Source organism: Crocodylus siamensis, chromosome 5, assembly GCF_052110815.1.
Source record: "Crocodylus siamensis isolate JL-2025a chromosome 5, ASM5211081v1, whole genome shotgun sequence".
Lineage (NCBI taxonomy): Eukaryota > Metazoa > Chordata > Crocodylia > Crocodylidae > Crocodylus > Crocodylus siamensis.
In genome coordinates this window covers 30,729,531-30,743,044 of record NC_143399.1, presented here as the reverse complement: position 1 = coordinate 30,743,044, position 13,514 = coordinate 30,729,531, and the positions used below count along the sequence as shown (strand labels likewise).

The following is a 13,514-nucleotide window of genomic DNA, read 5'->3' as shown; positions in this document are numbered from 1 at the left end:
CTCTCTGCAAGGCCCCAACCAACATTAGTGACTTCACAATCAAGTTCTAAATGCAGTCCCTCTCTCTCACTCCATGAAAAATTTATACCAGTGATTCTCAACCAGGGTGCTCAGGTCCCCTGGGGTGCCATAAGACCCTTTCAGGAGTGCCATGCAATGTTAGCATAATTAGATTTACAAACATGATTGGAAGATAAACCCAAAGATTTCAAAGAGGAATATACAGTGTCAAATACATTCCGTCTGTTGTGGTCTTTCTGAGTTCTTCGCAATAGAAGAACTGCTCTATTATTTTTATGTAGTCAAAAAATAAATGAAAAGTAAGAGCTGGCTTTTTCCGAGGGTTGCCTTGAGCCTAACAAAGTTGAGAACCACCGATTTACACAGACAAGGAAAACCGACTGTCCAGAGGAAGCAATAAAACTATTATAAATACACTTACCAAATGCATAGCATAAGCAAACCAGAACAACACCCACTCTTCAACACTCTGATGTATGATGCATGTATACTCTGCAATTTGGTGATCTGCATACTTTGTGAACCAAGCTCACCATGCATATCAGGAACTCCCTGGAAGTCTCTGTTACCGAGGGCTAGCTTCTGTGTGACAACCTTCTACTCCCCTCTATTTCAAGGACTTTCAGCAACTCCCTCCCCCATATTGAGGGCTCTACATACACTCCTTTTCCCCTTCCACCCTGTATCAGAGTTCTCAATTTCCTCTCATATCAGTAGTGAAATTGGCAAGCATACTGTGCTGCCTGAGACAGGCTGCTCCTAAACTGAAAACAGCATAGCTGCATTTGAACATCACTTTGGATAATCTAATTAGTATTGCTGATTCACATGCCAATTAGCCTTCCTTAGGCACTGCTCAGACACAACTACACTAATTCCAGTTTAGGAGACAGCCAGTGTAAAGCAGTATGGAATGCTCAATGGTACCATTGCCAGGAACAGTAAGTTGGTCATATAAGCATGGTCAGCAATAACTAAGACATTCAGGGTGCTAACAGGATAAACCATGCTACAAGTCTGAGTAGAGCTGAGAAGTGTGGTACTTTTATGTTGGAAGGTTTTTAACATCCATTATTAACCGGTTCAGTGACTTAGAGACAATTACTATGGTGGTATCGGGTGCTAGCTCTGCGAACCTGATGCCAGGGGATGCTTATTTTCCTTCTTGCTTTGTTACCATGCTACATCTAAACAGAACAAGACTGGCTGAATGCAAGTCCCTGGTCAACAAGCAGATAGTTTTCAGACAAATGCATCATTTTCAGTTATGAAGCTGATAAAAAAAAAAAAAAAAATGAACAAGGTGCCCATGAGAGGGACATCCCAGGCCTATTCTCCAGAGTTTTGCTGGCATAACTGTGCATGTGAGAAAGATAACACCCTTTTACAAACACCTCTGAGGAGGCTGTTGAGTGTGACAGAGGAAGGCTTTTTTGGCTTAGCTTATGCCATTTGTAAAGTTGGTGTAGCTGTGCTGGCAGAAAAACTCTATCTCCACAAAGGAGACTCTCCCAGCAGAGCCAGACTGGCGGCAACTCCGCTACAGCTAACAACCCTTAAGTTCTGAGCTCTGCAACCCTCTGTTTATACACAGAAGAAACAGAGGAGTAGCAGCACTTCCTGTTTCTTCACATTGCCTCAACAGTATTTTGACCAAGACATACCTACACACTTGCACTTGTTTAACTGAATGTGCAATTTTAAACTAAACTAATGTAGTTAAACAAGTGCAAAATGCCAAGTTGACACCTAATTCAGTTTAAACCTGACAGATTTAGCTTGCATCAGTAAATTTACAGGCACAAGCTAAACAAATATAATCTGTTTTAAATCAATGTGTATATCAACACGTGGGCTTGCATTACCTTAATTCAGTTTGGGTTTTTTAATGTTTTTAAAACCCTAAAACCTTGCAGGTTTAGATTACTCCTAAGACAGTGGCCCCTTATCTCCAATGATGATGTTAGTTCAGTCCAAAGACCAAAACTTCCCCTTACAGAATGGCAAGATCTAACCATTTGTGATTTAGTTCTAGATTTATCCACATATCCTGCCAGATTCTCATTGGCCATATTAGATTCTGAGTTCATTTTTTTTAATGGTGTGCCTATCTTTATTTACTAGATGCATCACATTATATACTATTCTTGTGTTTCAGTAACTCAGGATTGATTTGCAGACAAGCACTGAATTGATTTCACAGAGACTTATTAAAAAAATTAGCTAAACCAATGAAAGGCCCTTACATGGACATATTAAATTTAACAGTTCCTTAAAACAATCGCTCCTGATGCAGACGCAATTAATCCCTTATCAAATTCATCACACAAGTTTAAGTGTCCTTACACTCTTTTAGCAGCTTCCACTGTAAGTGAAATTAAGTACATGACTTGTGTAACACAATTCAGTGTGTATGCTTCTACATCCCCCATTCCCTTCCTTCAAATATGAAATGGATTATTTTTGCAGTGGGAAAGGGAAAGGAGACAGGGAAGTAGGAGAAACAGTACTGTCAAGCCCATCCTCTGTCTTCCACTACTACCTATGCAATTTAGTTGCATGAAATAAGTCTGATACAGATGATTTTGCAAGTTTTATAAATGAGCAAAAAATGTCATATCCCTTGTTTTAGTCCTTTTAAATTGAGACAGATTAGGATTTTTTTTTTCCATGAAAATTTCTGGAAGGAAGAACTCTGCATGCAGATTTCTGGTTTTGTATTTTTAAATCGCAATTAGATTAAGCATTAAGATGGGTTTCTCTGTGTATGTTTGATTAAGTCTATTGGTAATCCATGCAGAACTTATTTGCAGCCATACAAATGAGAAAAATAAGCAAACAGGAAAGGCAGTGAACCACTTTTCACTCCTTTTTGCATACAAACTATCAGACCCAAATAATTTTTACTCTCCTTTTAGACAATTTGTGCAAAACTAGACTGAGTATATAGTGAATATTTTCTAATCATTCACCACAATTTGCATTACCATAGTAGATTTATATTGACTAGCTAAAGAGAGAAACATTTGTCAAAAAGTAATGTCAATAGAAGGCACTGTAAGCAGGACAAAATGGTCTATTAACATTTTTGTACAATACACTGAAATGCACAGCGGAAACCTCTCAAACTGACCACATATTTGCTAATCAATGTACTCAATGTAGACAATCTACAAGCAGTTCTCAACCCACTGTTTATTAACATAAATATCTGATAAAATACCCAAAAGCTATGTTCAAGGACTCCTCTGAGCTATCAACCCTCTTCTTCCTTTGAGACACTGACATTTACAAACTCACATTGCTCACACACATACCTTGTTTTAGTAGGTCTGCACAAGCAATCTTCCAATCATTTATTTGTTTTGCTCCAAGTCTATTACTCCCAATCCAGCTCCACTTCCGACTAATGTAAAATCTCCCCTTTAACTCCATCCCTGGAAAATAGCTGTTATATACAGTACAGCTGACATACAAGCATGCATGTGCGCATGTGATTCATTTTCTATTTATTACCATAAATTTGCTACATAAAACTTTCCCGTCACTGCAGAAGTCATTCAAGGTACATCCTTAAAGCAACAAAATCGAATCAAAACAATAATGCTGACTCAACACTACTGCAGCTGAGCATGTAAAAGTGCAGCCATTACTCAAGCTTGGAAACAGTAGCAGGAGGTCAGCCAAGGCTAGGGCAGAGATACCAAAAGCAATTAGAAGCCTGTCCTAATGCTGGCCTGCAAATATCAGAAAAGGGAAAGAGACAATTGTCTGTGGGCTTGTTTTGGTTTGGGAATTTTTTGCTTCTTTATGTTAGCAGAAAAAGGCCCATTTTTTTTGTTTTGCTTTTTACCCCCTCTGCTTGTTTCTTTACATAAGAAAGCTAGGTCTCAATAGACTTAAGAAGTGACAGAAAATATCACTAAGGCCTTGGACAGATGTGCTGTCTGAAGCGCTCAAAGGCTAGGGCCAGAAGTTACATATAAAGCAGTTTAAGTCATCGGAAACTGGTTTAAACCTGTAACAGAACAGAAGCACATAAACCAGTTTCAAAATGGCTGAAACTGATTTAAGATAAACCTGGTTGAATGCAGTATCAGATTTAACTGATTTGGGTCAAACAGGTTTATGAAACTTCTGTCCCAGGCCCCTTCCTGGTTCAAGTTAAATCAGTCCCCCAGCATTCTAGCATGCTTTCCAGCCCTGGACTGGGCTGTGCTGTCTGCTGCAGCAGAGAAGGGTTGGGGATGGGGGAGAGGCAGGGACTGCCACCCAGGCAAACCACAGCAGGGGTCTGGGGCCAGGGAGTGGAGTTCCCTTCTGGAGTACAGAACTGCCCTGCTGAAAACTTACTGCTGGCTGCGACTGTGGACTACAAATCCCAGAGGCAACTGGAAGCAGGAAAAGGAAAGTGATGAGCAACCCTGCAGAGTTCTGCTGCTATGGTTCTGGACTAAAAATCCCAGAGACCTCAGAGGCATCAGGAAGAGGAAGCAAACACACATCCCAGGCTGGCCAGAAAACCATGCTCTAGTACCCCACCCACCCCCACCTGGCTTCTTGCCTGAGCCACTGCAGGTATGTGTCTGCATTTCCTGAATCAAAAATGAATGTCTGTCCAGTTGTTTCTCTTAAACTAACTTGCAAAGACTGAACTGATTCAGCCCTTGGCTTTTTGACTGTCTGTACTTGGGTACCTTTGAAGCACTCGAAACAGCAAGAAAACAGATGTTCATGGTTAAAGTAGCACTTAAAAAATCAACCCTCAAAAGGATGAACATCTCTGAAATGCTTAAATTTCGAAGGACTTCTGGAAATGTCTTCATGCTTCAGTGGTCCTCCTGCATCCCACATTGCTCTATCCCACTCTAACCCATCACTGACAGCCAATGAGCACTTTCCTGTGCACTATGCTATCCTTGGTAACCTCTGGAGCAGTGATTCTCAACCATAATGCCACAATACACTGGGGTACCCTGAGATCCTTTTAAGGATGCCATGGGGTGGCATACAATGTTAGCACTGATAGGTGTGCAAACATGAGTCACAAGATAAAACCCAAGATTTCAAATAGGAATCTGCAGTGTTAAAATTAAGTGAAAACTAAGAGCTGGCATTTTCTGAGGGGTGCCTCAAACCTAAAAGGGTTGAGAGCCACTATTTTGGAGGCTTAAAGCCAGAATGCATACAGGGAGAACAGTGACACTGCCTCTGCTGCCATTCTGAAGCACTTGAGTAGCAAAAGAGGAAGGTGCACACATCTGTACAGTGCTGAAACACACTGAATGTGAAGGGCTCCAGGATTCAGAGCCCAGATTTTGAATGCATGTCCAGCCATATCCTGGGACAGTGGAAACCTGAGCAAGTCAGACCACTTTCAGTGAGACTGCTTAAAACTTTTGTTGAGCTTTTTGTGCATGCTCTTTAATTCCAATGCATGACAAACAACTGGAAGAGAAGCTCTTTGGTAAAATATATATATTTCAAACACCCACTTCCCCACTGAATCAGGGCCAAAAAGTTTCCTATATCAGTTTCGCTATCTTCCAAGGGACAAGTGACAGAGGAGAACCAAGTGTAACCAACACCTACAGCATAAGAAAAAAAAACAAAGTTGCAAGAGAAAAATGAAAACATAAAACTAGAACACTTCAGCCTTCTAAGCCCTCTTTATAACAACAAGCAGTAAGAAAGGTCACAAAGGACATGTCTACAATGTCTCCATTATGCATCCAGAACTGATACCATCAAGCATTCTCTTCCCACTCACTCCCACTCATGAACCCAAATCTGGGAATGATGTAGGATGCCGGCTTAGAAGTAGCCGGAGTAGATTCTACAAGTATGTTAGCGACAAGAGGAAGATCAGGAAAGTGTGGGTCCCTTACCAAATGGGGGAGGTAACCTAGTGACAGATGAGGTGGAAAAGGTACTCAATGCCTTTTTTACCTCAGTCTTCACAGGCAAGGTCAGCTCGCAGACTACTGCACCTGGCAGCACAGTTTGGGGAGGAGGTGAGCAGCCCTCAGTGGCAAAAGAAGTTAAGAAGCATTTAGAAAAGACGGACGTATACAAACCCATGGGCCTGGACACAAGGCGCCCAAGGGTGCTGAAGGAGTTGGCCAATGTGATTGCAGAGCCGCTGGGTTTTATCTTTGAAAACTTGTGGCAATTGGGAGGTCCTGGACAGTTGGAAAAGGGCAAATACAGTGTCCATCTTTAAAAAAGGGAAGAGGGAGGATCTAGGGAACTACAGACTAGACAGCCTCACCTCAGTCCCTTGAAAAATCATGGAGCAGGTCCTCAAGGAAACCATTTCTAAGCACTTGGAAAAGAACGGTATCAGGAACAGTCAGCATGAATTCACCAAAGGCAAGTCATGCCTGACCAATCTGATTGCCTTATATGACAAAATGACTGGTTCTACGGATGCAGGGAGAGCAATGGACATGATATACCTTAACTAGCAAGGCTTTGTCTACCACAACACTCTTGCAAGCAAACCAAGGAGTATGGGTTGGATGAATCAACTGTAAGGTGAATAGAAAAATGATCGGATCATCAGGCTCAAGGCGTAGTAATTAGAGGTGTACCTATAGAGATTTTTAGGGCCAATACCAATAGTTGATTTTTAAGGAGGCATATCAGCCAATACCAATCCAACTTCTGATACCAGTCTGGCAGCTTGAAGAGCAGTGTCCAGCTGGTAAGTCTGTTGTCGTGGAAGGGGAAAAGGAAGGGAAGGGGCCTGGGGTTGCAGATCAAGGTTCCCATGGTGAGGGAAGGAGTGGGGCTGGGACAAGCGCTGCCCAGCCAGAGTGGGTCAGGCACAGGACGGAGCTGCAGCTCGTCCAGGGGGTGCAGAGGTAGCTCCCACTGCTGCGCACCACTCATCCAGGAGTTGCTTGTCCGCTGCTCACCTGCTCATCTGGCGGCTCCTGCTGCTGCTCCCACCACTCGTCCAGGAGGGGTGGTGGGGGGCATGTGTGCCCCCAGATCTGTGCAGGGCGGGCAAGCCAGGACTGCACCAGGCTGTGGCTGGGGCAGGCAGTGCAGCCGCTAGAGCAAGGCTATGGGAGGTGGGGAGCTATGGTAAATTTTGGGGTGGCTGCAGTCCCCCCAACCCACCCTCGTAGCACCACTGTCACACAGCACAGCTCTGGCCCCACCTACCCCACACAGATCTGGGGGCACATATCCAGGAGGGCATGTGGGGGACAAGCGAGCAGTGGCAGGAGTCACCGGACAAGCAGGCAAGCACCAGATGTGCCACTGGACAAGTGGCTTACAGACAAGAAATGACAGAAGCTGCACCCCCATCCCCCCCAGTGCACCCTGAATGAGCCATGGCTCCATCCTGCACCCACCCCGCCCCAGCTGGGCAGAGCTTGCCCCAGTTCCATCCCCGCTCCCTCCCTTACCACAGGAGCCTTGATCTGTCCCCCTATGCCCCTTCCCTCCCCACACTCCCACGACAACAGACTTACCAGCTGAATACTACTCTTCAAGCTGCCGGGTTGTGCTCCTCACCGCTTACGCGCTGCATACAACTGCACACACATGGGCCATTTATCGGCCATATGAGGCCTATTTCTGATACAATTTTCTTTTTACCAGTGCTGATCCAATATTGGACCAATATATCAGTCGGTGCACCTCTAATAGTAACCAATGGCTTGATGTCTAGCTGGCAGTTGGTATCAAGTGGAGTGCCCCAGGGGTCAGTCCTGGGGCTGCTTTTATTCAATATCTTTATCAATGATCTGGAAGATGGGAAGGAGTGCACCTTCAGCAAGTTTGCAGGTGATACCAAGCTGAGGGGACTAGCAGAAATGCTGGAGGGCTAGGATTCAGAGACCTATACAAATTGGAGGATTGGACCAAAAGATCTCTCATAAAGTTCAATCACGACAAGTGCAAAGTTCTGCACTTAGGACAGAACAATCCCATGCATCTGTACAGGCTGGAGACTTTAGTGTCTTAGAGCAGAGGTGCTGAATTTTCTAGCTCCATGGACTGAACAAGTGGTAGAGGGTCAGTTTGCAGGACAGAATGTGCAGGCAGGGATGGTCTACACACCAGATCCATCATGGAACTGGGCTGGCAAATATGACCACAGAGCGAACTCATACATGCCAAATGCAGCTGGAGAGCAACCCCATAAAAGCTGAATCTGGCCTCAGAGAGACCTCATGCATATTAGCCTGGCCCCGTGCATTAGTGTCACCCAGCACACATCACCATGTTATCTAGCCCACAGGTCTCCTGATGGGTCTGCAAATTTAATGGTAGGGGAGCCATGGCAGCCTTAATCACTACAGCTTCCACAGCTGTGGCAAGTAACACTGCCACCACTCCCCCACTGCCTAATTTTCCCACCCATGGAATGCTCCACAAGCCAGATGACATGGCTCTTCAGGCCAGCTTGGGGGGGTAAGCTCAAGTAGAAAGAGTAAAAACAGTTTTAAGTGCATCAAACCATGTTTGCATAGCCTCATTTATACAGATAGTAAAGGTGGGCAAAGAGTGAAATGAGAGAAGAGTAAAGTGAAACAATCTCTTTGAGCACTGACAGTAAGCAGGTCCTTGATGAAGAGATACCTCTTTAATAATATCATCTCTTCCTTTCCTTAACATTGAATAAAATCGGTTTCTTATTTTTTGGGTTCTGAAAAACAAAGTCTATCCTTCAGAGCGTCTTTTCAGGCCACAGAGATGCCAGGTGTGGGTCCTCAAAGAATCTTCTTTGGATATTTTTTTGAAGGAAAAGAGAAACCAGTTTGGAAGACTATAACAATATAGTCACCAAAACAAAGATACGTCAAAAGAGCTTTGGTGCTTTTCATGGAAGAAGCTTTGAGCTGTAGACAAAGATTGAGTTAAAATTAATGATGTGGAAATGCGTGCTGCTGACTGCTAGAAAGTGCCAACTTGACTTGTGATGCAGCCTGCTCTTTAAAATGCCAAAAAAACAACAAGATGATTCTCAACAAGCTAAAGGTTGGGAAAGCTAGCTTTTCTTTACTAAATTTGTTTGGAGTCTCAACAGAAGTAGTCACTGATTGCAAAGCACACCTCCCCCCCCCCACCTGCCCCTCAACTGTTTAGCAGACAGCTTCCTCCATTTTGCTCAAAACAGGAGACTATGAGTCAAAGGCATCCCTAATGTAACTCCGAAAGACTGGAGGGAGTTACACCACAGAAAGTAAGAAGCATTTGTCACCATGACTAAATTGTGGCACATATTCATTTAAAAAGACTAATTACAACTGACTTTTCTGAACCTAGTGCTGGAGGCCATTATCTTGTTGGAAAACTGTCATTTATGCTATGACAACACAGGAGCAACTTAAAAGTCCACTTTTGCAAACACACTAACAAATGTAAGTCCCTGAAAACTAAGCACTATGGCCAATAGCAAGTAATTTTGGGATCCAGTCCTAAAGAGCTGATCCAAGAAAGATTTATAAATGTAAACAGCCTTATGAGACTGTATATGTACAAAATTACTCATGTGCATGTCTTTGCAGTATTGGGTCCAAAGACTGTGACCCACTTTTCAGCCTGCCTTACTACTGATTTTAATTAACAAAATACCTCTATGGACTTTAAAGTTGAGTTTATGTACAAAAGTTTCTGGGAGCATTTTTTAAAGCTGTGTTCAGATGTAACCCACTGCAGTTTCTGGTATTGTGAACAGCAAAATCAGGAAGTGAAATTAAGAACAAAAGCAAAACCAAGGTGTTTCAATGTTGAAATAAACAGCAAAATGTAAACAGCAGAAATGCTGTTTTCTAAATGTTAGCATTTGGGTTCCTTACTGGTGATGCTAATAGCAGTTGAGGTTTGTAAAGTGGTGTTACATAAAGTGGTATGATGACAAGGAACATTTTTTGAAAAAAATCAGAACAAACAAACAAAAAAAAGGCTGTTCCTTTGTCAGGAAGAAGAAAACCTTATCAATTTAGCATTTTACATTGGAAACACTTTGAACAAGTAATTTAAGTTTTTCTTTTGTTTGTATGCAGCTTGGAAACCAATTTAGAGCCACTGGGTTCCTATACTGCTTGTTTCACAAGCAATGCCATTTTTCAGCAAAATGGCTGTCAGCAAGCCCTAGTTTCTAGTTAAATGCCTTCATCCTCACAATACTCACTAATCCATGGCGATTAGCCAGTGTCCTGTGGATCAGTGTGCTTTGGATTAAAACCAAGACATTCCCTTGTGGCTAGCAGAGGTGCAGTACCAGGAAGACTGACTGCTTGAAAGCACTGGGATAGGGTGCTGACTCAGCACTTTTGAACCCACCCACTACCCTACAGCAAAAGGAGGAAATGACACAGCAACTGATGCTAGCAGGAGAGAGTAAAGATCAGCTAGTGACACAGACTCCAATCAAAAAATGAAATCAATTTCTCCTGACTTCAGTAGATCCTGGATGAGGCTCATAATACAGCAAGGGGAGGACCAGTTTATTCAAGGTTACAGTATGTATCATTTCTTCTGATAACTGCCTTATGTTTGACTTCTTACTCTCCTGCTGCTGGGAAGAATCTTTAGAAGCACGTCCCCAACACCCTATGCATTTCCTGACTTCCCCAAAATGGAATTAGGAGAGATATGCCAACTTTTGCATCCTGTGTATGGCCATCTCCTGGATATTACCTACTTCTAATAGAAAGGCTCTCCCAGAGTGATAGGAAATTGAACTTGATGTGCCCTCAGTAATGTTGGCATTTTCAAAGTTGCATGCGTCATGCAGGAGGACGTTTAGCAGGACTAAGGAGTGGGAAATAATGGAAGAATTAGACTTGGAACGTTCAGATGACTTAAGTGATACAATGGATATTTAAGCTTTGTGTTACTTAGCTCTTAACATGAGCACTGCTAAGACTCGTTCCTATTAATATTATCCTCATGAGGTAGCAGCAAGCAGTGTTATTATTAGTGCTGTTGCTTTAAAATATCTCCTCCCTGTCTGAACATGTTGCAGTCTGAACATGTTGCCCCACTTAATGAGCTTTAGAACTGGAACCATATATGTAAAATTTAAGCCTGGATTTATGAAATAATCCTTTCTTGTATTTTTCCCCCATCCTCCAACTTAGCCTGTATTGTCACGGTAAATTCTGGCTCCTTATCAAAGCAATCTTGATAGCAGGTAACAGTATCTGTTTAGAAGTTCTTTTTTTTGTCCTGCATGGAAGACGGTTACCTGCAGTCTGATATCCAAGATGAAGGCAAAGCACTGGATGATTTTTAATATCAACATTTACATCTTCTGCACTGCCTTTGAGACATTTGCTTCACACCACAGAAACAAAGAGAGAGAGTAACTAGTCCTAGGCCAAGACCCTGTAAATCAAATTTAACTCAATAACCAAAGGTTTACGGCCAAGATATAAATTGCTGAGAATTGATATAACTCATGATATCTCACTGCTGGCCTCAGAACAAGACTGGCTGTACCGATCCAAGACTGCAACAATGAATGAATAAACATAACCCCAGTTGCTGCTTACTGCTGAAGCCCAGGGACACAGTGTGCAGAGACCCACAGTTAACAGAAAAACAGCTAATGGATTTGCAATAACAACCATCGAACTTATAAGGTAAGAGACAAAACTTAAGGGCTTAAGTTTTCCAGAAACTCAGTGCTTCCTCTCCCTCCCTCCACCTCACAGGGCACTGCAGTCCTCTATCCCATGGTTCACAGTTCCCCTTCAGATTCAAAGAACAGGGAGGAAACTGAAATTACATGACAGTGTATTATGGCTGAAAGATATAATGCTGTTTGAATGGCAAAAAAGGAAACGTCCATACATAAAAACCCCACCACTGACAATGGTCATCAGCAACAGGGACTCTAAACCAGTGCTGAAAATGGTTTAGCTGCTCCTATACCCATTTTCAGCCCTGTGACAGAAAATAGTCCTGAGACTTAGTTCTCTCAAACAATAGGTCAATTTGCCACAGCTGCTTACACCAGAGTAAGCCATACTGCCATTACTGTGTGCTAAAGCAGTCTCCAGGGGTAGCCCACCCCACCAGGACCTAATGCATTACAAATTTACATCTTGCTCATTTCCCTGCTGCTTCCCTATCAGATGCTGGACAAGTCACAGGCTCACAGGGCTTTGATTCATACATTTACAGTCAGGCTAATAAAATGAATTCACAGAGGAGCTGCAAAGCCTGACAAAGCATACAGTGCTTTGAGATCCTCAGTAAACAGACACTCCAAAAGCACTGCTGTGTTGCCACTTCTTCGCAAGGGTTCTTGAAAAAAGTAGATTTAGAGGTCTGCAAGGATGCCGACTTACACCAGAAAAGGTACTGCCCAAGGCAGCACCAAGATAGCCCAGACCAGAAGAAACACAAAGGATTAGCCACACAGGTGGATTTAACAGCGCAATGCTGAGTCCCTGGACACTCAAGGAAAACATTCTGCTTTTTCCAGGGGAATCAACCCCACTGCACTTCCACAGCTGGGGATCACACCAGTGTCACAGGCCCTTACACACACACGTATACTATTCCACACACACTCTATTACCTGCACACACGGGCTCACAAGATGGGGGGGTGACACGATAACACACACAATGACACACATACACACACATGCATACACTATTACACGCACGCTATTCCAAACGCACCATTACACTCGCACACAGGCACACACACGCACTATTGCACGCTCACACTTCGAAGCTGAGATGCTGAAGAGAAAAACCTCTCTGGACAAATCGGTTTATTCTCCACAGCAACCAACACCCCCCCGGTGCCGTGCTCTGCACCCGCCCCCGCCCCCGCCGCGCGCGGAGCCGGCGGCCGAGCCGGGCCGGGCTGAAGCGCGCAGCTGCCGGCGCGGGCAGCGCAGCCGGCTCCGAGCTGCACAGCGGCCTGAGGCGGTTCCGCGCCTTCCCGCCGCCGCCCCCCCGGCCCCGCGGGGCCACGCACCTGGGCGGCGGCGGGCAGGGCCGAGCTGCGCCCGCAGTCACTCGGCAGGCGCGGCCATGCGGGGGCGGCGGGCGGAGCTCCCCGGGGTGGCGACGCCGTGCAGCCGCGCTCCGCAGCCGCGCACAGGCCGGCGCTAGGCGCACATGGCGCGGCGGCGGCGGCGCGGCCGCCACGTGACTGCCCGGCGCTGCGTGCAGGTGGCGCCAGGTGCCGGGGCCGCCTCCTCCTGGCCGCTCCCGCCGCTTCCTCGGCAGCCCCGCCCCGCCCCAGTGATGCGCGGCTGGCGCCACCTCCGGCCGAGGCCCGCCGCCGAGGTAGGCCGGCGGGGCGCTCCTGGGAGCCGAGGTCGCGGCAGAGCGTGCAGGCCGGCTCCCCCTGCCCTCCACCCTCGCGGGAAGGCGCTCAGTCTCTGGCCCAAACCTAGGGGGGCCGTTGTGGAGGACAGTCCGGTTTTCTGCTACTCTTGTCATTATTGATACGAAACCCGACGCCTGTAGGTCCTCTGTTTTCCTCTTCAAGACAAAAAA

At 45.0% G+C, this 13,514-nt stretch overlaps 1 protein-coding gene across 4 annotated transcripts in view; it reads right to left on the bottom strand.

Moving 5' to 3' along the window:
* LRRC8D (leucine rich repeat containing 8 VRAC subunit D) overlaps positions 1-13,231 on the bottom strand; it is an 85,523-nt gene extending 72,292 nt beyond the window's left edge. For all 4 annotated transcript variants that reach the window (XR_016442512.1, XR_016442511.1, XR_016442510.1 and 1 more), the window contains exon 1: positions 12,988-13,231. The gene's annotated coding sequence lies outside the window, so the exon portion shown is untranslated. The remainder of the gene's footprint in view (positions 1-12,987) is intronic.
* Between the last annotated feature and the right edge of the window lie 283 nt (positions 13,232-13,514).